The sequence below is a fragment of the Pithys albifrons genome, chromosome 5 (assembly GCF_047495875.1).
Source record: "Pithys albifrons albifrons isolate INPA30051 chromosome 5, PitAlb_v1, whole genome shotgun sequence".
Classification (NCBI taxonomy): Eukaryota; Metazoa; Chordata; class Aves; order Passeriformes; family Thamnophilidae; genus Pithys; species Pithys albifrons.
The window spans coordinates 16,351,324-16,376,368 of record NC_092462.1 but is presented as its reverse complement, the minus strand read 5'-3'; the positions used below and the strand labels follow the sequence as shown (position 1 = coordinate 16,376,368).

Below are 25,045 nucleotides of genomic sequence, written 5' to 3'. Positions count from 1 at the left end.
GTTTTGAACACAACATTCATGTTAATGGTGTGCCAGCTGCCCCAAGGAACTGTAGCTTCACTGCAAGTACTTGAAGCATATTATATAAAATATAAACCAGGCTTAACACCCAGGCATGCAGATGGAAAATATTAGACTGAAAGATTAAATAGCATGTTAATTTCAAGTGTTTTTCTTAGATTATCTGATTTTGTTCATTATTTGTTTCAACAATGAAAAAGACGAACACAGCGGAAAGGGAACTGTTTTGTTTTCTTCAGAGCAGAACAGATGTGCATCAGATGCTGCAGTCCTTTGTGTAAAGAAATACATTTCACTCTGCAGCATTGCCAAAATAAAATGCACAAAATCAACTGAGTTTCAGATTTCTTTTCCTAGAGATTTAAATACTTGACTTAAAATGTCTGTGCAACAGTCAGTAGTTTTCAGTAAAGCATGTTTCTGAGGCAGAAAAGAGTATCTACAGTGTTAAGCCAGTTACAACTGGGCAAGTACATTAAAATACCTGCTTTTCGATTATTGTTCTGCTAGCATTCTTTAATAGAAAGTTCTCCAGCAGTGTCATTAAAATTATCCTATGAGCCCCTTCTTGGGTAATAATTATACAACTAATGGTAACACGGTCATCAGTCTGAGCATTAGCAGGCATAGTTAATCAGTGCAGCTCCATTGCCTTCAGTGTATTTATGGCAGTATCAGTAAATTAACTGGCTTGAAACATCTCCCTTTAGAGAAAATCCACAGTGCATTCTACCTTTTAAAATCGACTAATTCTTGTTATGTTTCTTATGCTTCATACCATATTTGAACATCAGAAGTATTAGGTAAGAAGATACATGGATGACACTGGCATTGGAGTAGACTAATGCAGTTTAAACAACAAAAAAACCCTGTTTAAAATTAGAATTTCTGTATATAAAACAAAGTGGATGCTGTAGCGTTGAGGAAAGGAACTCCCAGCCAGAGCAAGACAGAAAACAGACTGAACAAGATGAGCCAGTGATGGAAATATACAGATTGTTTCAAGTCAAAAGATGAAACAAGTCTGTAGAGAATTACAAACCCATGAACAGCAAGTATTGGCTTGGGCACAGAAACGGCTATAAAGGCAACCAAGAACGAAGTCATCTCATCTGCAGTCCTGGAGCAGGAGTGTGGTTATGCTACAGAATTCTAACGTCCTTGAAAATCCAGAAATGTTTAAGTTCCAAAAGCAGATCACACTGCTGTTGCATGTGGGACACCAGTTAGGAGTCAGTTATCTCTGGTGAAGTCTCCTCTACCACGTCAATTTGCACCAGGGAAGAAGAGTGCAGGTACAGCGATGTAAGAGGAAACCCCTGCTGTAGATTGCAGTTTGCCGAGATGAAGATAATGTGTACAACTCAAATAACTGATGATTTGTTGATGGCTCATGTATGTAGTATTTTTATTAAGATCTCAGTACAGGTTTGGTTTTGGGTTTTTTTTCCTCCTCAGGAAAGACATGGACAACTCCTAACTACAAAAGATTTGAGAATAAAAAAATACCTGCCTATGCAGTGGAATTTTGGAAGGAATTCCTCCAATTTTGCCTTTTCCAAATTACACCATAAGACTGCTCTGGTCCTCCCTTGTTTTGTTTCTGTAAGTATTATTCTTCTGAGGACTATTTTATGCATAGTAATACTCAAAGAACTCCAATTTAAGGCCCAACAAACAAGAAAATCTTGATTTTTCTTGATGGCAATGTACATCTGCTTTGAGCTCCCAGATTTGGGTTGTCTACTCATGGAAGATCAAGCACAGCACTTGACTTGGGTGTGCAGTCACTTTGTCTACTTGAATAATTTCAAGGACTCAGTAACCAAACTACATTTGTTTTCAACAAACATGAGGCATCCACTCATGTTTATTTATGCCCACTACTGATCACACCACTTAAAAATAAGTGAACAATTTACAGGCAGAGAAGTAATAAATCAGAGGGCAGGCTTCTTTAGCTAAATACTTCAGAAACTTTGGAGCTAATGTAGCTTAATCCTCAGCCTTGTTCCACCAACCAGGTAAGTTCCTTGAACATTGCTGACACTGACTGGACTGCTGTCAAAAGAAGATAGTTTATTCATATTAAAATCAAGTAATGCCATGTCTGCTTCCCTTTAGAAGAAAGAAAAATGACAACATAATAATGGAACTTGTCAGACTTTTTTAGAGAAAATATACTACTTGTATTGGAATAAGGCTGCCATACCAGCAGGGAATACAAATATTAAAGACCATGTTTAAAAATACTAATATATTTCTCCAGGAACTCTGAAAACATAAGTTATTCAGATTTTCAGTGATCTTCAGATAAAATAGCTTTCAATAATTTATGTTTTCACTCCCACTCTTACACAGCTAAAAAGATGTAGTTCTTTTCCTCTGGTGATTTCACATCTGTTTTCCTACAGTTACCTAGCAATGAGCAGTTCATAGAGATTAAAATAGAAAATAAAAAATGTAGTCTTTCATATTTTGTTTCCTGCATGTGCAGAACATATGGTTAAGTTTGCTTGTTTAAATCTCTCCCTAATAAGCCTTGGAGACAATGGGTCTATTTAAAAGTTGTAAAGGAAACAATTGACGCCAAATAGTTTCCTGTGATAGAAAAGAGAATTCTTCCCAGTTGCATCCAGCTGAGGGTCTGGGCCAGAGTCTGATCCCATAGTATGTGTTAGCTGCCTTATATCAAGCTTCATTTTAAACTGTCACACAAACCAACTAAGTCAGAGGTAGATTTGGTCACACTGCAGTTGGGTTTGATTTTTTTTTTTCTTTTTTTCAAAACAAGGGTTAATAGCAGTTGCTAGACATCCTCTATTAGTCTGCTCTTGAAGTTGACAGGTACTTCTCTACGGACTTTTGGTACTTGAGAGTCAGAAAATATTTTGTGGAAAAACATGTCAATATTTTGCTCTGTAAATAAGGGCAGTTTTCCAATTCTGAGCTCAGGTAGACCGACTATGATATGTATCACAGGAGACTAAGTGTTATTTGTAGTTGTGCAATAATCCAAGTAATAAAAGACAACCTCTTTTTTTCCTCAATCTTTGATAGGTAATATGGTTATTATTTGCTGTCATGGCACATTGTACGATTTGAACATATCCCTTCAACATATTTTGCATTTGTGGTAAGTGTGCCTTCCCTGGGCCACTATTATTTGGTATTTCCATGCAATGGGGTAAATTAGATAAATCACACAGAGATGTGGACAATGCAATTAAATCCTAGCATAAGACAGAAAAAAATTACCCAGTTTTAACTTAAATGGGAACTAAACACTTTAAAAGGCTTCTTTGAGGGCTTTCATTTGCACCAGCAGTAATAAAAGACAGATAATGTCTCACTGGTGGCTCTGTTTTGCCATCATTCAAATGTCATGGCACAGGTTGTCTTGTTCAGACATGGAGCAGATACTGCAATTAGTAGATTTTTCTTTTCCAACTCTGTCTATCATGAATGTGCCTGCCTCCAGAGGTGCTGCACATATGACAGCCCTGCACCTTAAGCCTCATCACCAAACAAGAGCATCTGACAGCTCCCTTACATGCTCCTCAGGCTGTGGCACCAAGCTACACTCTGACCTCAGTGGGTTCTGCCCTGCTCTGCTATCACAGGCTTTTCACTCAGCCCTCCCACACACATCTCCCTCCATGGGCTCACACATTCCAGCTCAGCCCCAGAAACTCAGATTTCCGCAGAGCACTCGGACCTTGCAATGCATACCTACTTTGTTAGCTGTGGATCCAGCCTCACCAGCTCTGGCTTTCAATCCTTATGTCAGGACTAAACCAGACAGAAGAAGCAGCTAAAGCCAGACTTTGCCTTGCCTGTTCAATGTGTGTGTGCTGTCTCAGATGCAGGATACAAGAACACTTGGTGCTTTTGCTGGTGTACACTTCAGTTGCTGTTCACTGGTGATGTTGTGCCATGGACTTCCGTGGCTGACTGGGAAAAGAGGATGTATTAAAGCACTTGTGACTTTAATGATGCAATGAAAAGGAAGGTAACACCACATGCTGTAGCTTTAGTTCACTCTGTATTGCTATTTCTCCTATGAATGGATTCAGCTGTAGTTGTGTGCTTAATGATGATGACTGATTGTAATTGACATAATAAGATGCATTCCATGAGTGCAAAGTAGTTGGAATGTAATTAGTCATGTGATAAGTAAGTACACATGATACATTTTATGCTTGGGTTCTTAAAAATACAAGCTGCCAAAGAAAAAGAATGAGATACAGTTTCTTTGATTTTTAGGTGGCTTGTGTACATTAGTAAGTGTCAAGGCAAAGAGTGGCAACCTCACAACAATGGAAGCTACTCAAGAGATCAGAACATTCCTATGCTCTGACTGCACTTGTACACGCTAAATCTGCTTGCAAATATGGCCTGAAATGCTCCTTGTGTGCAATGCCTTGTAATTTTTAAACATGCTGAGTAAAGATTTTACTTAAAAGCATAAACTAGTGGTTCCACCATAAGGAAGTATTTTAAAAAGCAGCCCTTTGAAATTTAAATAAGATAGTCTTCTACCTAACAATCTCCACAGTTGCAGGGAGAAAAGGGCATGTTTGAAATTCAAAAATATGCAGGATGTACAATGAAAGGTAGTGAAGTGAAAATTAATAACTACTGCTATGTGTAGCCAGAGGAAAACCTTCCAGACACTAAGCAAGAGTCTGATTCCTTCTGGACTTCCAGCTTTTCTGTAGAAGGAGTGTGGGACTGGAAGTAAAAACTTCCAGTACTTTGCAACAAGTTTCCTGCATAACCCTGAATATATCAAGTCATGCCTCAGCTTTCCCTTCTTTGAAATGTGAATAATATTATCTTTCCATGTGCTGTGAGATTTAGTAAATCCATATAGTGACCTGCTTTGAAAGCTTCAAGAGACAGGAGTTACAGATGCCAAAATATTGTCAGGCATACATAAAAATATGCAATTAGGATTATAAAGCCAGAATTTAAAATTAGGCAATTCATTAACACTTCACCCAATTGTAAAGTGTTTCCTTCACAGGGATTAAACGATGACCCATCTCTAAGAAGTGAGAAACTTCTCCAAGGGTGTGTTGTATTGCAAATTGGTTTCTGTCTCTGCTTGTTCTAAAAGTAATTTATGGCCAGGGGGTACTAAAGAAATTTCTCTTTGGGGCTAATGACTGTTAGAAAATCTGTTTATATTTCAAGTTGTGGAAATACATAATACAAAATCAACATGAAGAAGACTGTCCATTGTACTGCTTCGTCTGCTTCATAGTTCTAAAAGAATTTCCAGTGAACAAAGCAGTAACACATTATTAAGAGAAGCTGTGTGACACAGCTAAATGGAAGTGGGAAAGAAGTGTCCAACAATCATTATATAACTACATTAATCAGTATAGCTTTTTTAATTGCCAAAGTAAATGTGAAACTTTTACTGGATGTTCACATGCAATTCTCACAGAAGTCAGCTAAGCTGGCCTATGTAATCACAAGGACAAAAATTACCAGAATAGAGAGATGCTGCTCACTTGGTGCAAGGAGTTTGCTTCTTCAAAAGGAAGAGTCTTTCTTTCTCTTTGAAAGTCACTTGATTTAAAATCCATGAGAGCAAAACTGATTGGCAATGAACTACAAAAAAAGGTAACATTACCATGAAAAGCTTGGTGATAGTAAGCAATTAAGGAAGCTGAGTAGTCCTGAAAAAAATGCCTGCATAAATGGAAAAGCATTAAAATTAATTTAAAGCATTAAAATTAATCCACTTCAGTGGGTGCAACTGTGTGAAAAAGTTGTTAACTTTTGCGGTGGAACTCACTCCATTTAGTTTGACAAAATATTTGGTTTGACTAGGTAAAAAACTATCATGAGATATCCCAGCACACAGCATTTAAAAGTCCAGCTTCATATCACTTTAAAAAGTGTATTAAAATAACCCTTATTATTACATAAGAACAGAGGGGCAATTCTTAGGAACAAGACAGCTTTCTGGTCAAATTAATTCACAACTTTCTATGGCAAATATGAGTAGAAATGTGAATTACAATGGTTTACAGAGTAAGTAGGGTTCATAATAATTGTCACCTACAGAGTAAGATTATGGTCACTGTAACATCAATGTAAAGCTGAAGTAATTCTACAGATTTCAATATAATTACTCTGTATTAACTCTGGTGGAACTCTTGTAGAAAATGATACTCTTAAGAGATTTGCAGACAAATGGAAGAGTTGGTTTGTTTTTTTTTTCAGTATGGAAATAAATTCAAGCAGTGTTAAAGGGAGTACAATAACTCTAATGCATTTGATATATTGCTTTTTTTTTCCCTTCTGACTCTTTGATAGTTCCTTTAGTACTTTATACAGGGATTCTACCTCTGTCATTCTGTGGTTCTCTCACTCTGTTCCCCTGGAATCCATCTTCAACATTTTTTGCTGGTTTTCCAAAGCATTTAATGATTCTACAGACATGCTTGTGCCAGTGTCTCTTATTATTATCTCTTCATCCATAGATATTTTAATCTCTGCTGAGTTATTTCATCACTTGTAATGTCAGCCATTTGTCTATGCGTGCTTTGATACTACTAGGAAATGCAATAACCCAGGTATTGCCTCTGGAATGATGGCACTGGGAACACAAAGGGCATAAAAAAATACTGAGTACAATCTTCAGGACCAGAGAGTTCGTTACATTGTTGCTACTACCAGTGTGGGTGCTATCAGTGACATGCTGTCATGACAGAAACTGAAAAAAAGTCTTACAGATGTCAACCATCAGTGGTAAAAAAGTTCAGAAAAAGAAGTTGGGTTATGTTAATTTGGTTTGCTAACTTTCACTGGGTTTTCTACCTTTTAATGAATAGTACTGCAATGAATCCATTCAGTTCCCATCCCTTCCAGTTAGGTTTAAGCTCATGCATCTGAATACCTATGTATTTGCTAGTCAAAAATAGCAAACCGATGCAATCCCTAAAGATGAATATGAAAAACTTCGTTTCCAGTAATTTCTATGACCCTAGTAAGGTGAGATTTGATTAAGCAGAAAAATTTATGTGTGTAGCCTCTATAATTTCAACAGCTCAGGAAGTGTAATAAAATAGTGCACAAGCTGTAAACGCTGGAACTACATGTTAGATTGTTTGCCTGTAGACATCCACCTACTCAAACTGTTATTGTGCAACTTTCACTGCATGAAATGAAAAATAAAAATAAAGTATGACCCCCAAATTATAGAATTTACCAATAGATAAGCAGAATTTCTTGTTGACATGTGAGTACTGAAGATCATGGCAAAATGTATAAATTGTCATTTGTACAAGTCAGCACCTTCTTTGTTTAAAGTGCTCTGTTTAAGAAGCTCTTACTGCATTGAGCAAGAGTTTTACTAGTACACAGGGTGATGCTAAGTTGCATTGCAGCAAGAGGAATGAATTCATTGAAGATAAACACAATGATTTTCCATGCTGGAGAGCTACAACAAAGGAATATTCAAAAGCCTCTTGGCCTGGCATTTAAAATTTGGTCAGCTGAGAGTCATCAATTATAGAATTATAGAAATTATAGAATTATAGAAGGACTACCATTTTGCAAAAAAACCCTCTCTCTTCTCTGTGCCCCCCTGGCCCCCTGGCAACTTGTCTAGACTTTGGTCTGTCCCTCCACACAATCTAGCTACTGTTGATGTGAGAGCCTTTTCTTCAAAAAAGGCTGCAGTCTGGGACAGCCTTTGTGTATTTCTCAGCCTCGGTGACCCTTCATCTCATTTCAAATCTCAAATAAAAACAAGCCCTTTTCTCCTACTCTCCCTATACATTTTAATGTCTCTCTTCCGCTGCTCTGATTTAACTCTTGACTGTAATATTCCCATACAAAACCTTCATTAAGATAGACTCCAAAGTTAAATGCAGAAAGAACCAGTCTGAACAAGTAGTTTCTGTCTGGGCAAGATTGTTCTCTACTGTATATTTACTACTATTTCAACCAGTCTGGTTTTAAGTATCTAAAGCTAATTAGTTTCTGTAAATTAGATTTTCTTGAAGATTGTCCTCAAGAACATTAAGACTTGATGTAAGAAGTACTTTCCAAGTAAACTCCCTATTTTTTTTCTTTTTTTCACATGGTACTTATGTAACTATACTCCTAACTATATTTCAGGCCTCCTCTTCTGCACCTGTACCAATACAGGGCCAATAAGTGGACTCCAAACTTCACTGCATTGGACTACAGATGGATTTCACTCCAGATGGGGACCAAAAGAACTTCCTCCCACTGGCAATGATCTTCATCAAATGTTACTAGGCAGTGTTCTCCCTATTCCTTGATTGTCATTTAACCGAAGACCATAAAATGACCAATAGTTCTAAAGGGATCTGTGAATCAAGTTGCCAAACTTCAGACATCACTTGTTCTGTACTTTTTGAAAAGAAGGTCCCTCTTTGCCAACCAAAACCAGAACATCCAAAATTATTTGTCACTTTTGAAAATCCCAGATAGTCAATGTACTGTCTTGATCTTTCTGAGATTTAATCTTTGTGGTAGCTACTTCTCTTTGCTGTTTCTTTCCGAGCAACTCAGTCTTTGTGCACAATGTGCTATGTCTTAGTCAGCAATGTAAGAAGTTTCTAAAGTTATGACAATGTTTTCCCTATATTTGCATCCCTGTAAAATGCACAGTAGGTGAAGATGACAATTACTTTTTTCATTGATCCTAAGCTCCAAGTTTCCTTCTTGAAGATGTTTAATTAAAAAAAAATCAAATAGTCTAATGAGATAATTGTTAAGGCATTCACATACATTTACAACACCAAGGAAAATTCTGTCCAAAATGGATGCTCATTAGTGGAATGAAGAACAAGGAATTAAATCTTCTTTAGAGGAAAGTAAATTACAATCAAATTTGCAGTCTTTCAAGAGAGGTGACTGTCTGAGGAGGAGACTTTTGTGTTCAGAGGCATTGTATACAACGTTGCCTTGTTGTGTAACTTGGGTTTTAACACATCTGTAAGTCCCACCCATTCTGTTTACTTGAATTAATAAGGTACTTTGAAAAACATCATATTCCTACAGAGTTCCTTCTGTGTCCCATCTTCAAACACAATGAGGAAGTCAGAATTAAGAGTAACATGGGTTACAGCCACTATTAATTTATCTGAAGCTTGGAAGCAGAGTTTTAGGATAAAATATATTACAGATCATCAATATCCATAGGAAATCCCTCTTATTTCAGTAAGACACTACCCTGTAGAAAGAGGAGATGAGTCCTTGCCATGGAATGTATAAATGTACAGAAGTGAGCTCTTGTTGGAAACATGGATACCAATATACCCAGTTCACCTTGAAATAAAAGAAGATAGTTATCAACTTAAGGAACTTGTATTACTAGAAAATCATATTTAAATTACATAACTAACAACATCTCAGATTACTGTAGCCTCTTACAATGTAAATTAGTTCTACTCATCATCTTTATTTTTGTTTTGACTTACATAAAGTCACTGACATTATTAGTTATGGCAGACTCACTTTCATGCTGAGTCCTTAATAATTTAGTTAGGTATTTAGTTATGAACAGCTAGAGCCAAACATTTCTTATTTATTCTAAAGCAACTGTTTCCACAGATTTTTTAAAGTTTATTCAATTTTTTAAACCAGAAATTACTCTTCTCGAATATCGTTCTGAAAAAGTTGATTTTCCCATAGCCTGCTTTCGGGGGCACACGTGGGGTCAGTATTCTTTGCAACTAAAAGTACTTCTCCTATTGTGTGACTACTTTCTTTCCCAGTCTGTCTCCTCAAAGGAGGGAACTCTGGCAGAAACCCCAGAGGAACCCACTGGAGAAGCTCCAATCCTGCTGCACAGGCGGGCAGCGGGTCCCCACAGCTACGTTCACATTCATAGGGGAAAAAGAAGACTTACTGGAAAACAAACAAAAAATAAACAAACAAAAAAATACCCCAAAAAGTCGAACAACTTTTCACATCACCAAGAGGACCTTTTCCGCAGCACAATTTGTCTCATATGCTACAAACAATGGGCCGTGTTTGAAAGCTTTGCCATTACGGCTTTTGTTTAAGATCGAGGAACAAGACTGTCAGTTGAAGCGCCAAGGGCTCGGAGCAGCCAGAAGTAAGATCATCCTCCAGAAAAAAGAAAATAAAACAAAACGTCTTTGAGGCCAAACCCCGGCTGCCATCACCAGAGCCGAAGTTTACCCCCGAGAGGGTCAATTCGCAAGTGACTTTCGAGAGAGGGCGGGAAGGGGCCGGGGCCGGTCCGGGCGCTGCGGAGCGGGCGGGGCCGGGCGTGTGTCAGCATCTTCCCCGGGCCTCGGGGGCGGGAGAGAGGGCGCGGCGCTCGGGGGCGGTGGGCGGTGCTGCCCGCCTGCCCTCGCTGCTGGCGGCCCCGAGGGGCAGCGACGGCGGCGCGGCGCGGCGCGGAGCTGAGCGGGCAGCGGGAGGGCCGGGCCGGCGGGGCCGGGCGGCCGCGGTGGGTACCGGGACGCTCGGAAGTGCGGCTGCTGGCGGCGGGCCGGCCGCGCACAGCGGGAAGGAGGGATGGAAGCAGAGAGGGAGGGAGCTGCGGGGCGGGGAGCGTCTCCGCTCCCGCCCTCTCCGCGGCGGGACTGGCGGCCGGCGCGGGAGGAGATGCTGTTCCGCGCTCCCTGCCCGCCCGCACTGCCTGCAGGGCGCCCAGCACAGCCTGGCCCGGTCTTCGCGGTAGGGGAGGGCGAAGCTTCGGGCTCCGGGGCTGCACCGCCGCCCTCTGTGCGCGACCGGCGTCTCTAGAGCGGCGGTGGGTCCGCGGCTCCCGGTGCGGCCGCTCCGAGGGACGAGAGGTGCGGAGGGGACGGCGCTTGGCGGCCGCCCCAGCGATGGGGTCTTTTCGCGGATGGATGGATGGATGGCCGGCCGCCGGTGGGGTGTGATCTTCTGGTCCCGCTTCTCGCAGGATCTGGGGGGGCCGGCAGCGAGGAGCCGGAGAGGGAGAGAAAGGCCACAGGGAGGGGCGGCCGGTGGCGGTGCCCCCCGTGGACCCCCTGTCTGGGTCCCTGAGGGTCCGTCTGGGCTGTCGGCAGCAGCGGGACACGTGTCTGCCGGCGGAGAAGGGCTCAGTTTTGCTTGCGCCAGCCAAACAAAGCAACCCCCCCACCCTTTGGACTTCTTGACAGAGGGAAAACTTTTTTCCTTGTTCACGTTTCTGGAGGAGCAGAAATGAAGTATAAATCTGTTGGCCGGCGATGAGAAATAGCGTAGGTTTCATTGGCTTTTTATCTGCCAGCAATCGACACCTCCGCAGACCGCAGGATAATCTCACTCTTATTCTAGATTGTGTCATTCTCTTTAAATTGCATGTTTAAAACAACAAAGGCAGTGACTTCATAGGGAACCGCCAGGAGCTGTTCTGTACCCCTCCTGTTTACTGGGGAAACATTTGGGAACCGGTTTGGTTTTGCAGGTAGGATCAGAAGTAAATGTAGGACATGGAAACTGTAAGGTTGGTCGCAGGTAATCTGTGTCTAGCCATCTTATTAAGGTGTGAGTTTTGGAGAAGGGAATATGAAAGCCTTTGCATGTGGAACTAGCTGGGTCAGTAACCGAGATCAGTTCGTGGAGCCTTTTCAGGGAAGAGAACGTGTTTTATGAAACTGTACAGCGAAACTGGGTCAGAATACACAGACATTTTCCTGGGGGCTGAACCTCATGTGAGAAGGCATTGAATACATATATTCCGAGGTGTCAGGACTCCCAGGTCATTCATTTGGGCTCAGGTTAGTGAAATGATGATGTTTAACACCCAAAGTAAGGATTCCAGAGCAGGACTGCTTTCTGTGTTCAAATAAAGCACCAGGCCTCTGGCTGAGCTCTGCCTGTGCAAGTCTGTCTTTGGATGACCAGAAATACGTTCTAAAGACATTTCTGCAAGAGCTGGAATCAACCAAGATCGAGATACAAATAGCAAAACAAATAATTTGGTTCTTGTGCAAGAAATACTGATGAGGAAAGAGTAAATCTAGTTATAGAATCTTTTGGTAGTGCAGTTACAACAGAATTTGCTACCACTCCTAGTGCTATCAAACATCTATTCAGCTTTCACACTGAGCATGTGTGTTTCACTTGGAGTGTTTGTTTGAAAACAAGCACGTCTTTCCATAAACGCTTTTAAAATATAAGGAACAAGTTAAGGAAAGAAGTGAATAACAGCAAGAGAGAAAAAAAATATGCAGTCTAACTTTTAAAGATATCTTATTACTCCTTTTTAACCTACCAATCTTGCCTGGTGACTGAAAAAGCACATAACATGTATTTCTTCCATAATGGGACGTTTTTTCTTTTACTTGTGCATGTTAAAATAATTGAACCTTCTTTACATGAGCGTTTTTGTATTGACTTTTTTTTCTATTCAGAGTGTGGTTGGTGGTTGTTTTTTTAAGTTAAAGGTGCAATAAAAGTGAATACTTTTGAATATACCAGATACAAAAGAAGACAGGCTGTATCACAAGGGTGTTGTTATAACAGCTTAATTTAGAAAAAAATCTCTTCATTCCGAGGCTCTTGTTGAGTGGAATTGGAGGCTGTGAGAACCACAGACTCAAGGACACTTGAGTGGGTGGAAGAGCATGCATGAAACAAGGAAGTAACTGTGAGAAGGATGAGCTGAATATTAAGGGATAAGTGGGTGCTCTGCATGTGTTTTCACCAGGATAAGAGAACCTATGAAGAGGATGTGATCCAGTAGTCTATTCACAGCTTCACAGGCCCTTGAAAGTAAAAATGGGCTGTGTGGCTGAGTGGTAAATAACCACCGTAACTGACATCATGACCTGTGATAACTTGTGTGTAGCATTTTAACTTGTGCACAGCATTGTCATTTTCGATGCCTTGAAGGGAAGTAGTGAAGAAGCCTTGGAAAGGGAGGAGATTGTATTCCTGCAAGTGAGAAGTTACTAAGACACAAGTGTTGCATTTGCTTGTTCCAGTGGGAGGAAAGTTGTGTTTCTTTGCTTTTTTTCCTTTATGGTGGGATTTTTTCAGCTGTGTGGTTCTTATACAGTGACTATAAGAACCACACAGTAAAGTAAAAATGCAAGTAAAAAATGCAGTCCTTTATCTTTTTACTTTTTGAAGAGCACAGAAGAGCAAATATTTTTATTTTTACATGTGGAACAGAAGTTACTTGGCACATACCTATTTTTCTCCCAACCAAGTGGAGGTAGGAACAATAATAATTAGTGGTTGTATAGTACAATAAATCTTCAAAGTGCCTTCAAATCTTAATCAGCAAACCTTAATAGCAGGCTATTCCTGCAAGAGAGGTAAGTAATTAGACAGATAAAGTGAGACTGGGCAGACTCTTAAATGGAGTTTAGTGTTGAAGTGCCAATCAGTTTCACAAAGCTCTTCTTTATCACTGAAGTCCCTGAATACTGCCCTATGTGAAATGGCTTCAAATATTTATATAGTGAAATACATGACAGTATGGCCCAGAGGGCTTTGTTAATATAGGCATTCTCTTGTTCAAAGTTCTTCACAGTTAAGGAGACCTTCACTCAAGAGTCTCTAGTGGTTGTTCCAGAGTACCTGTCAAGATTTATTAACTTGAACAAGGGTAAGGGCAGCTCTTTTGGGGGGTGATTTTCTTTAGAAGAGCTTTCCAGTTTACTTGCATGACAAGCCTAGAACCTGTCATCCACTGATGGTAAGACTCCACTTTGAGTTCACCAGGAGCCTGTTAAACCTAAGATTATGTAAGTATTGATCTGACTGCTGCCTTTTGGACACTTGGGAGGGAGTGTTGGTTATCAGCCCAACAGTCTGTCAACTCACTTTTTTTTCCTCTACTTAGATAAAAATTGACTGGAGTTTTGCTATTTTAAAATGAACTAGTTAGTGGGACAAAGAGATTGAAAAACGAGTGTTGGGGTAGTGTGTCATGGTGCAGAAAATATTTGTAAGCAGTTGCCCTAAGCTGTTGCTTGCCATGGGACAAGTGTGGATGGAAGGCTATGAATACCAGAGTAAGTTAATGTTGTATGTCGCCAGTTAACTATTAATGAAATCTGTGCATCTGTAAAGAAGGGTGGAACTTCTGAAAGAAGTGTTTCCCAGCCCCACCTGCTCCTGAAGTACAGAGAACGAGGCTGGCATTTACAGATGGGAAGGGCAGAAGGCGACTCTTTGGTGCCGTTTTTATTTTGTCCACGTTTCGCTTTCTCCTGTGCTAGTTAAATACCTGGTGAGGAACTAGGCATATTTTTTATGCATCATTATCTATTAAAATGCTTTCATAAAAGGCAATTAATTGAGTAGGCTGCCTTGGGACAATGATATGCCTTGTGAGTTTGGAATCCAATTGTCAGGATAAAGATCTGCTCCAGTTATGGCAAAGTAGGAAGAGTAACAGGGGTGAGAAGACTTTGTTCTCAGGGTTTCATGTGTTGTTCTTGATCTTTTATGTGTAAATTTAATGAGCCACAGAAATGTCTGCATGTAATATGTCAAGAATTAAAGGAGACACAGTATTAAAACTGATTTTTGATTGCTGGTGTTTATCGTGAATGCAGTAGTTTTGCAGGACATTGAGTGTTATTAAGGATTTGTAGATGATAGGGTAATGTCTGATTTAGGACTAGGTGTTGTGTCAGCTCAAGATTCCTGCTTCAGTCAGACATTAAATTAGGTGAAATGGAAAAGAGAGGAAAGGTTTCTCTCCTGCTTTGTACCCCAAAGTGAAGCTGGGGGAGAAGAATTGACTGACCTAAGAATGATGAAAATTTAAGTCCACAAGTTTGGAAGTGAACACAAACCTCTTTATGAATTAATCTGATGCTAAATCCCCCACTTTTTTTTTAGTAGATTTTGAGACTTAATTTCTCTGTGCTTCTACTTTGTCAGAGGAAGGATATGGTTTGCTGGAGTTTCATGGTGTCTTTATCCAACTCTAACTAAAGATTTTTTTTGTGTGTTTGTTGAAAATTGTCCTACTAAAAAGCATTTATATCTGTGGAAGAAATATGGGAGAGAATCTCCTTGCTGAAGCTTTTGAAAGTGAATCCGATTTTCATGTGGTATTGTCATCTTCTGTGACTATTTTTATGTTGTGTAGGTACTTGGTTTCAGGCACATGCAGAAAAGTATCTCAGAAGTGGTGTATATGAAGTCTGTTTTATTTAGAAAAAAATCTTTGGCTGAAAGGCTACTTGAGTGACTTCTGTTGAACAATGCTGTTGCATTTTGTATTTGTGCTGTAAGTTTGAAATTGATGCAAAGTTTGTTGGATAACACTCCTGTTTAACTCTGTTTCTCAAGTAAAAGAACTTAAGCAGAGGCTCTTTTCCATCAGACCTTTTCCTGAAATCCGGTTTTGTTCCTTGCTGTATGATTTGCTGAGGGGAGAAGGCTGCTAGATTGTACAAATACCTCATCTTTTGAAGGTACAATGTGCTTTTCATCATAATGAATGGGATAAATGAGTGAAAATACCAGGATCTGTGTTTCATACCCAGTTTTGCATCAGCTGTGAAAGCTGTTTTGGCTACATCTACATATGTATGTAGGTGCAACTGATGTTCTCTAGCAGCCAGATGACAGTTACATTCCTAGCACATTCCAGGATGTCCTTGTGTGTTGGAGTCTTAGCATGCTGTGTGCTGTATAAAACTGACTGTATTAGTTCATTGTAATAGCATTGTTATGCCAGGCTTTTGGAAATTGTTGGATTTTTTGTTGACTTAAAATGCTATTTTAGAGGAGATGTTGAAAGGCTTAAAGGTGTGTTAATGTAAATAATCTTTATAGTAAAGTTGCATACTTGAAGATGTAAGCTTCTCTGAGTCTGGTGCCTATTCTATAGTCTGGCTTTATTTTTATTCATGTAATAGCCAGTGTTGTGCTTGGGCAGTGGGCAGGCCCTCAAAACCTGTTGGAGAAAAAGCCCAAGGAGCTGAGTGCAAAAGTTTTCTAAGTTATTGCTGAGTACAGAGAGAACATGGCTTATCTCATAATCTCAGAGGTTATAGATACTCTCGTTTGCAGCTCCCTGTTTGTGCAGGAGAATTGGTTCCTAGTGATTAATTTTATGTTTGAGATGAGGATTTTCCCCTTTCTAGTAGTAATTTCTTTAACATCTCAACAGTATGTTTATACTGTACTGTGTTCAAATTTTCATAGAAACATGAATGGTTACAAAGGGGCCATTAAAAGCCACCCCAATAAACCTGTGATGCAGGTGGTTCCAGGGGTTTCTTAGGGTCACCAGGGAAAGATAATGGGTCTTGGCTCGTAAAACCATGTCTGTTGCACAGCAGTTATTCAGAGACTCTGTAGAACATTGCTGTTGAAATATTAACTACAAAATTTCAAACTTGTAAGCAACCTTATTCAGTGTTAAATGTGTTCCATCTTTCTTGATGGGATTGTTGTCTTTTTCTGCTAACCACTTCTATATATTGTAATTTTAAAACACTACATGGACTAAAGAGAGAGTTAAAATAGAGTTTGAAACTTCTACTGTTAGAAATGGTTGTGCTTCCCAGCAAAATCATGCCCGATTTACATGAAGAAAGATTGGGACTTGAATATTGTCTTGAGCAATAGAGGGGTGAAAAAATGAAGCATTTGGATTTTTAACCATACATAGTCAAACTTTATATAAGGTAGTTTGCTCATCAGGGTATGAATACTGTAAAGGATCTTGCTCTTTTTTCTTCTTTTGCCACAATTCTAGTGGAACAGTATATTATTATTGATTTTATCCATTTCTCTCTTCACATGATTAAGTGTTTCAACAAAAAGAAAACTCAGAGAAGAGAAATGGAGCGGAAGTTTTGCCTTTTAGTATCCTTACTGTAAAATCAGTAAGTGGAAAATCCCCTCCTAGTGCTTAGGATTATGGTCACTGAAATAATAGCTCCCTTTTCCCAAGTCAATGCAAAATTGTATTTGCCTTCAATGAATTAACGTGGGAGTTTGAATTCTAGGCAAGTAAATGGTTGAGTGCTACAAGTGCTACTTTTTTTCTTTGCTTTTTACTGTAAGTGAGTAACAGCACATGTGTTACTTTGAGAGACATCTCTGCAGTATAGGTCGCTGACTGGACAATTGTGTGGTTAGGCTGATGGGGAGTTATCCCTCCAGCAGCCTAATTAAAGACTGTATGTAACTTCCTTAAAGGGGTGTTTCAGCAGGTGATAAATACTGCTTTCTCCTTCAGACGTTTTGTGATGGCATTTCTTTCATGTGTCTTTATGTGTTTTAACTATTTTTCAGAGATTGAGATGTGTTTTTTGTTTGTTCTTCTGAACCTGACTTGCTTTCATCTTCTCTAAGTCTCAAAATTGGACTTCTTCACTTTGACGTTTAGGAAATAAGAGAGTACTGCCTGTTATGCATGCATTAATTAGAGGTTTGTTTCTCCATATGCTCCCTCTGTACTTTTCAGTAAAGGATTTATCTTGGCTAGGTTTCTTGGAGTATAGAGGTTCTGTCCAGCCTTTACAGCCTGTCTTTTAGAGGTTTTGTGTATCTTCAGTCATATTTTCTGTGTTCTTAGACCAGTGGCCCTGCACTTGAAGGAATTTCCTCTTAACCATTTGAGAAAGAGCTTCAGAAACACTTGAAGAAAAATTCAACTTATTAATTAGTGTTACTGATTGTATGAAAAGTGGAAGCAAAAAATAATAGCACATCTAATGAATCCACTGAAGTAGGAAAAAAAACCATTGCAATCTAGCAAAAACGAAGGTTTTGATGATATTTTTCCATAAAAATAACTGATGTTTGTGCATGCTGCTGTTTGGCATCTGAATTGATACACCCTGAAGAATGATGCCAATCTCCCTGCTAACTTCTCTGGAAATTTGAGTAGGATGCAAGTGGAATAGAAATGCTGTTGACACCCTTATTGATATGTGACATTACAATAGACAATGCAGTATATATCTGTGTGGCTGTAAATAAAGAAACTGTGCTGTACAACAGCAGCAGTTGTGAGCTGTTAAATGGCTTGTATCTGAAAAAGGAAGAAAGTACAAGGTAGCTAGAATACCCATACAGCACCTGGAAAACTGTGATCCAGAAGGTCTAGCTTGTGGAAAATGTGTTAAAAAATCAATATATTTTGGCAGAGCACACAGTTGGGGAAAAAGGAAGGTGGAGAGGACAAGGAGGGGAGAAAAAAAAAAAGGTTGGGCTCATTCAGAGTGTGAACTGACACCTTCAGTTTCCTCTACTTTGGGTTTATTTGCCTTACCAGAATATGCTTATCTCATGTGCTGGTGGAGGCTTCTGTGAGCTGAGGTTTCTTCCTCATAAGCATTGCAATGAGTTTTCAGACCTTCAAAGCTGCAAGTACTTTTGGTGTTACCAGCTTAGTGGTCATGTTTAAGGCCTTCAAGGGTTAATAATTATCTGATATGTTTTGTGGGGGTTTATTTGTTTTCTTGGGGTTTTGTAGGTTTTTTAGAACTGTTTGCCCTCTTGCCCCTTTTTTATTTGTAAGGTTGTTCAGACTCTGAAAACCAGATATTTGTCTGGAAAGTGTGCTATAATGTTCCAAGAAATGTATACATTAAGTTTTTGAGGAAACACCAAAACTTTAGACTTAGGTTTCCCGAAAGACATTCTATTACTATTTATCAGACAAATGTACATGCTTAGTAAAACAAGCTAATAATCAAGAACCTTAAATTCTTAAGAGCTTAATTTTTCATTGTGCCCTGTCACTGAATCCCTTGAATGACCTTAGTAAAGAATTTAAAGATTATCTGATCATAAAGATTTGCTAGCTGGCAGCACTGAAAGTTTGTTTCATCAGCTGTATAGACTCATGTATTGAGTGGCTTTGCAGTGAGGTTGTCACATGTATGGAACAGCCAAATCAGCCTGGAGCTTTAAGCACATGGGCTAACACGTAGAACTGAATTTCTGAAATAGCTGTGTAAAGCTCCTTCATGTCAAATTAAAATGTGTGTGCTCACCGTGATTGGTGCAAGAACCAGGTGTTTCTGAAGTGTGATGCATTGTAAAAATTCTTGGGTTTATTTTTGTTTGTTTTTAGAGGTTTTTTGATACCCTTGTGTCACATTAGCACTAGTGTTTGTTTTAATCTATTGGCAAGCAGTTTCAGTAAGAACAGTTTTTCCCTTTTTCCTTGGCCCATAATGCAGTTCTATCCTCTGTGAATTTGAAGAAAATAGTATATAGAGGAAGAAAACCTCATGCCTACTTTTTGTTGTTTTGTCACAAAATGCTAAGGAAAGTATTAAAAATGTTTTTATAATAATTTTGTAATTTTATTTGCATGCTGTGTCTTCAGAGGGAAAGTATTTAGTATGCTGGAAGATTGGATTTATTGGAAGAAAACATTTTCTGTTGTTTTCAGTCGCTGCAAACACTTACTGGTGGCTGGTAAAAGTCAGGCAACTTTGAGGCATGACTGAATCCTTCAAGACCTTTAACATGTTCTTCTCTAGTGAAATCTGAGAAATAAGTTGCTGTCTGCACAGGAACAAAAGAAAATATTCTTTGTGAACTGCTTAATTGCAGCTGTGTTCCTGGAACAAAATGTCATGTGGAGTGCAAGTGTAAAAGTGTTCAGAAAGGGATTAGAGAAATGAACAGAGACCATTAGTGACTATCAGATCTGACTGTGCAGCTCTAACCTTTAGCTCAGGAACTCAGTGAACTGGTGATTGCCAGGAAAGGGGATTGAAGAGGAAGCCTGACCCAGTATAGCACTTCTTGTATTGAACATTACTTAGGTTTCTAAAGAGCAAAAGAAATGGGAAGCTCTTCCAAACTGAGAGCTTCTTTAACTCTTTTTAAAAAACAAACACACAAACAAACCAAACCAAAGGTGTAGTAAGAAATTTTGTGATCTACCTTTGGAGCTGGAGTGTGTCCACATGAGTTGACTTGCTGTTTGAGAAGAACCGTAGGAGTTTGAGGAATCCAAGCACTGGGAGCTGCTGCACTGTCCATGAAAGTCTGTATTACAGCAGTGTGTTGGTTGCACTTAGGTCAGGGCTCTGGATTAGAGGCATCAGCAGTGGTCATGGCTGAAAGAAGGGAGAAGTTTCCACCTGGCAGGAGAAATTTAAAGGTTTAGCTATCTGGTTGAAGGTGAGGTTTGTTGCTTGGGTTTTCATCCTTTCTGTCATGGATTTTTTTATTCCCATTTCTTGTGACTACTTATGGAGAGATTAAATGATGGATGGTCAAGTAATCAAGGGAATTAATTTTCATGCATGCAACTCTTGAGTAAAAATCATTGCTCAGGAGGAGAAAAAGACAGGAAGATCTTGATGATATCACAAAGTTTTGGTTGTAGTATTAGTTGTTGTTAAGGAGTAAAGTGAAAATATACTACTTGATAAAATAGTAAATTAGATTATGCAAGTAATTGTAATTTCAAATGGTATGTGAAGACATAAGTAGTTGGATCACTTGTACAGATGAGAAACATGTTACTTAAGAAGTGAAAGATATTCTGCAATGATAAAAGGCATTCCTTTTGTTCTTGTTTGCCTCAACATCAGATTCTTGTGCTCTGTTGGTATCAGCATGTGTGCTGGTGTGCTGTGTATACTCTTTGACCTTGCACACTGAAGTAAGTTAAAAAGCCTTTTTCAATGCCAAGCTGTTAGTTTTGTGATATTGTTAGACACTGATGAAATTTTTGTCTTTCACTACTCGGTGTTAGAGAGCAGAATAGAATCAGTAAATTGAATTTAATATGGTCTGTGGAAGTTTCCCTGGTGCTTGCACAGTGCAGAATATAGTTTGCAATGTTATAGAAAATATTTTCATGCTTGACATTAACTGAACTCTTTGGTATACAAGTTAATTATGATTAATTCTGTCCCACCCATTGCCTTTGCTTTGAGAATATTAAAGAACTGAAGATCATAGAATGTAACGTTTTACAATAATATGAACTGGTTGTTGGGAAGTCTCTACTGATCAAATCTGTTTGTTCTGCTTCCCTCTTCAGTGGTTTTAGAAAAATGGAAGAGAAACTATTGCCCTCTAGAATTTAATAATATATATATGTGTACTTTTTACATACACAACATTCATTTCAAAGCTTGTGATGTATTTTCAATGACAGGCTGTAAATTCCAGTTAAAAACCCCCACCAACAAACAACACAACACAGTGATTGTGCCAGGAAATAATATGCATCTAATAAGAGCAATGGCTTTTTGTAATAATTTTGGAGCCCCAAGGTATAATGTCTTTAAACTGATTTCAAAGAATTTGTGAAACTCAGATTTTTCTGTTACAAAAGCTCTAATTAGTGACCAGCAGGCTCATGGATATATAGAGCAACTGTAAATGGTATGTGACTTCGGTGTGGGGAAAGTTGAGGTTTCCTTCTCCTTCCTTCTTCCCCCTCTGCATCTGCCAGTGGGAGAAACTGGGGGTTTTTATTGCCTCTTTGTGCAGCGATGGTGTAAAATAATGGTGAAGTCTCACAGCTGCTTTTGCAGAAGTAACTATTGTAGAAGATCACTAAAAAATTGGGGAGGTCACTCATCAGTATGGTTAGAGGCAAAGGCTAGGTTTGTCCCAGCTAACTTCGCCTTCAGCTCATTTTTTTGCCAAAGCTCAGAATTTTAATCTGCACCCTTTAAAGAGCAGCCTGTAAACAGTTATATGGATTTATGTCCCTCTAAATGACTGGGGTAGTATTCAATTTCTAGATATGTGGATGAAAAAGGGTCAGTGGTGCAGAATCAGATCATAAAAGCACTCAAAACAATTATTTGAGGAAAAAGTACATTTGTTTGTAATTGATTAGTAATGATCCACTTGATGCTTTAGTTTTGCCAGTTTGGCATCCATAATGATTCTTTAACTTATTTTTTCTTGCATGAAAGTTTCCAATGCTCCAAACTGCTGTTTTATCTGTAAGTTGGGTATTTCTTTCTTGGCCGAAACAGTATGTATGTGCTTCAGTGCAAGCATTCTTTCTTTCTGTTCTCTCTCCACTGCCTAATGAAGTCCTGGTTCCAGCTTCTGTGCTTCTGCTCCTCCCACTGTGGACTAAGAACACATCACACTCTCCTGTCTCTGAGATTTAAATCTCAGGACACCAAAATTTTGTTCCTTCTCTCCTTTTTTTTTGTTTCTCCTTGCCTCATTTCATTAATACCAAACTAGATACTTCTGTAAGTGTTGAGCCCTTGATGCTTCTCGCTGATTGCTAGTACTACTTTTTCTAAGGTAAGTGTGTATGTAAGTTGAGGTAAACCAGTACAACTGGTCCAGTTTGATAAACTCTCATTCAAATTCAGTATTTTGCAAGCAAAGTATGCATGGTAGTAAAAGAACATGTATCAAAATGGAAAATGTTTTGAAACTATTGATAAAACTGTTTGGAAGTTTTGAAATCTGTTTCAGACTACTGGCCAAGTGTTGTTTGAAGCATTACATTTATGAATTTTCCATGTGTCAATGAACCATCTCTTTCACTTCTTTTCCAAAGTTTACTTAGCAATGAATGATGGGAATAGGAGTTGAAGAGGTTCAGCCCATTTCTTTTCTCACACATAACTGTGAATTCTTTTTCATAAAAGCAGAACTTTCTCTTAGAAGTTTATGCCATTTATATACTGAAAGTGGAAATAATTTTTTTTAAGGCATACCCATCTTTTAAAAAGTTTTCAAGACTAAAGTTGAAGTGCTATATTCAGAACTGGAAGAAAATTTCGGTTGTTGTAAAAGTTCTAGACAGGCATGGAAAGAATAGAAGTTGGTGTATTGTTTGCAGACTGTATTGTATAGAACTTGAACTGTTAGGTATTGAAGGGAAGAAATTAGTTTTATTTTTTTTTAGTTTTGCTGTTTCAGTTTATTTTAGGTGGTTGTATTTAGTGTTTTCTTGGCTCTCCATAAAAAAACAGTTATGAACTTAACCTGCCGTACATGAAATTATCAAATTGATTGAGAAGACAGCAAATTTTGATGCATTCTTTAACTGGTCTAACTCCCTGTGGTCTACCTTGTCAATAAAAGATTCAAGTGCTGTTATATTATCCTTCTATTCTTCTTTCACTTAATCCCTCACTAGGGCAGTGGTTTCAGAGATTAATATGACCTCTGCTTGGTTCTGTTCCAGTACAGCCAGCATAATTTGTACATGGACTTTATCTGTGTGTGTGTCCTCAGTCTGACTGACTTTCCATTACTGTACATAGGAGTGTTGTTAAAGAGAGATGATGCTGTGACTCGCTTTTCTCGCATAGTTCCTTAGGCCTGTAGATGAGAAGTTTGTGCTAGTTTGCCTTTGTTATGCTGCCCAAGGGTTTTATGTGGCTCCTTGTCTGGTCCTCTACTAATGGGAATGTTTATCATCCAGACAAAGCAGAACTTCCCTGATGTCTTATTTTTTTGGTGGTAGCAGACTTGGTGTTATGTCATAGGAGGAGGTACTGCTAGCTTGTTTTTCTGGTTTCTTTGGCAGTGCCATCTTCTGTAGCTTGTTCTGTCCTGTAATCTCTCCAAGTACCAAAATATTATGGAGTGCCATAATAATGATAGTGATCAAATTAAGTTCTTTGTCCATTCTGGTCTGTGAAGTTAAATCAAGTCGGTTATATCATGGGCTATCTCTATCTTTACTATAGATCAGGCAGTCTGTTTTGTGTGGAAGGTCTACTGAGGAGATGTTTAAATCACTCTTGCAGATATTTCATGTTGCTGTCAACTGATACTGAAGCTTAAGTTCTGTATGGTGAGGCTCTTTCTTACACTCCAAATCTCACTCACTTTCTTGGCTCAGAAACCATGAGTTTGGTGAGTGTTTGAATCCGGGCAGCAGTGACAGGTAGATAAATCTCTTGTGGAAGAGAAATGGCATGTTTTCCCATCTAACAGGAAAAGGGCTAATAATCACATCACCTTTGAGGGCAGTTAAGACATGGAGAATATCATGGTTGTGGGACTGAATAAATTATGCGTAAGTGCTGAATTTAAGATGAATCATAAATTGGGTGTGTGTTAGAAATTTGTTCAAGGGGCAGTATAGTCAATTTAACAATTGCTCAGTTGTAAACACATACTGAATCATGCAGGATATAATTATATATTTTTCAGAAGTGTGGTGAGCAGAATGACAGGCTGAGGGACTCAAGTTAACTGGTCAGGTTCTGATTAACTAGTATGAATTTGGTACAGAGCCATATGTGTTGTGTCAACTCATGTTTTGGAGCAAGATTTCCTAACCATAGGCATTCCAAGTTTTGAAGTGGCTTTGTCTTCCAATTAATCTGGAGCTAAAACCCCCTAATTGCAGGATTTAAACAAGACAATATAAGCTGCTTGGGAAGGTTTTGGCCTCCATAAAGAGCTAGCTCATTTCAAAAGCAAGCATCCAGGACCAAAAATCTTCATGTTTTGTGTGGAGTCTGAACTGATCACTATCTCTATATGTGCTGCTAAATTAGTTGGTGATAGTTGTCACACAGGCTGTACAGTTCCCAATACTTAATCTAAACCACATCTAAAGAGTTGAATGGGCAAACAATAGGTAAATTAGGATGTGTGATATCAGTTGCAGGAAATGGATCAACTATGAATAGTTGGATAAAGAAAATCTGCCTTTAAAAAAGCCAGTATTTTTCAATACCTGCAGGTTGGTGGTGAATAATGTTCTTAGAATCCCTGCTAATGATAGATTTAACAGAGAAATTAAAGAACTTGAGAAATACTGAAGTATGAAATCACCAGCAACGGATGATTGAGAATTTTGGGAAATCCTATAATGAACCACTAGGGAATAATATCATTCCTGTAGAGACAATCTTTCATTTTCTGGGCAGTGGGTCTGTTTCTCAGCATGAAAGTGTACATGGCATGTTTTCTGTGCTCTCTGATTTTTATGTGCCCTGCAAATTAGTTACTGATTGAGATATGTATGCAGAGAGGATGCAGAGCTTTAGTCTTAATATGTGTATGTGTGAGGATGGAGAGAAGTGCAGAAAGAGGGATCTGCAGTCTGAGAGGACAAACAATCACCTAAGTTGTCACAGTTTCT

The 25,045-nt window shown here is 38.9% G+C and overlaps 1 protein-coding gene across 7 annotated transcripts in view; it reads left to right on the top strand.

Annotated features, from left to right (window-relative positions):
* The first annotated feature begins 10,382 nt into the window (after positions 1-10,382).
* The window catches only part of PTPN13 (protein tyrosine phosphatase non-receptor type 13), a 114,086-nt gene continuing 99,423 nt past the window's right edge, over positions 10,383-25,045 (top strand). For 4 of the 7 annotated variants that reach the window (XM_071555752.1, XM_071555751.1, XM_071555753.1 and 1 more), the window contains exon 1: positions 10,383-10,495. The gene's annotated coding sequence lies outside the window, so the exon portion shown is untranslated. Of the gene's footprint in view, positions 10,496-10,645; positions 10,845-25,045 lie in introns of those variants that run through there. The other 3 variants (XM_071555748.1, XM_071555747.1, XM_071555749.1) reach the window with 3 other exon arrangements.